The 1,489-nt window shown below is 43.6% G+C and overlaps 1 pseudogene; it reads right to left on the bottom strand.

Moving 5' to 3' along the window:
* Positions 1-317: 317 nt before the first annotated feature.
* LOC109575500 (small ribosomal subunit protein uS12 pseudogene) lies at positions 318-753 on the bottom strand (annotated as a pseudogene).
* Positions 754-1,489: the final 736 nt, after the last annotated feature.

Raw genomic sequence — 1,489 nt, 5'->3', positions numbered from 1 at the left:
TAAACATCATAATGAGATTAATGATGATGGCTTCAAGGCATAGTGTCAGTGAGGTTGTGTGTGTCCTGGTAATAAAGGGGATTGATGAGGCTATTGCCTTGAGCTTTCCAAAATCAGTGGCACTCCCTGTTTCAATCTCTTTGACTTAAAGCTCATAATTTGGATCCACTATGTAATAATCTATATTTTTTCATTGGTGGTTTTGATCACTTAGGGACTTGGGGTAAGTTTTTGCTGTTTTTCTTACTCCTCCCGCATGACTTTTTTTTGGGGGGGGGTATGAAAGTTTATTACTATTGTGCTTTCATCATCAAAACTTATGATCTTGGTCTTTCCTTCCTACCTTTGTATAAGCCTAAAAGAGAGCCTTTGGCTACTTCAACAGTCTTAAAGGGGACTCTAGGAATGTTACCAAGAGCATGGCCATTGTGACCAAATCCAGCAACCAAAGCTTCATCTTTCCTCAATAAAATTCAAACAACCATCATTGGGTACAAAGCCTGTGATTTTTTTTTTTTTTTTGCCATTCTTAACTGAAGCCTGATACACTTTTTGGTGGCAGAATTTGGCTCTTTGACTTCAACCCCTACTTTTTAAGCACAATTTCTTTGGTATGAGAAGTGCCTCCAAAATGTTGTCCTTCAGGGCTGTGCCAAAATGGGCTTTCTAGAGCTGTTTATCATGCCATTTGTGGTCTCCCTGGTAGCTATGGACTTCCCTGGCAGTATGACTGGCAGTATGACTGCATGACATTTGTGCATCCTGCTGGCACCATGGGCCTGAGTGAAAGAGAGAAACAACAGAGGAGGGACCACAAGCCACCACCCCCTCTTGATTTTTTAAGGTGACTTTACTATGGGAGAGATATATATATACACACACGTATATATTTGATGGTATAATGATAAATGCAGTGTTGTTTTATTAACATCTTGGCCAGCTCCTGGTGGCTCTTCAAGTTGGAGTTTTATACTGAACTGTGTGACTTGGGCCCAACTGAATGTCTTGCTGCTGCTGCTGCTGCTGCTAAGTCGCCTCAGTCGTGTCTGACTCTGTGTGACCCCATGGATGGCAGCCTACCAGGCTTCTCCGTCCCTGGGATTCTCCAGGCAAGAACACTGGAGTGGGTTGCCATTTCCTTCTCCAATGCATGAAAGTGGAAAGTGAAAATGAAGTCGCTCAGTCATGTCCGACTCTTAGCGACCCCATGGACTGCAGCCTACCAGGCTCCTCCATCCATGGGATTTTCCAGGCAAGAGTACTGGAGTGGGGTGCCATTGCCTTCTCTGACTGAATGTCTTTGTCAACAGCAGAAACATGAAGAACAGAGAACATCTGTGTTCTAATCTGCAAGCACTGTAACCCCACCTAACACTAAACATAAACTAATGGAGGTTTAGGGTTCCAAAAAATGAGGAGCTTGGGAGGGGTATGAGCTGACAGTTTGAGTTGTAGGCAGGAGTGTTCCCTATGAATGGGAAGAAACAGA

This window comes from Bos indicus, chromosome 2 (assembly GCF_029378745.1).
Source record: "Bos indicus isolate NIAB-ARS_2022 breed Sahiwal x Tharparkar chromosome 2, NIAB-ARS_B.indTharparkar_mat_pri_1.0, whole genome shotgun sequence".
NCBI classification, from domain to species: domain Eukaryota; kingdom Metazoa; phylum Chordata; class Mammalia; order Artiodactyla; family Bovidae; genus Bos; species Bos indicus.
Note: the sequence above shows the minus strand (reverse complement) of the source record. Positions and strands in the feature narration are given on the sequence as shown.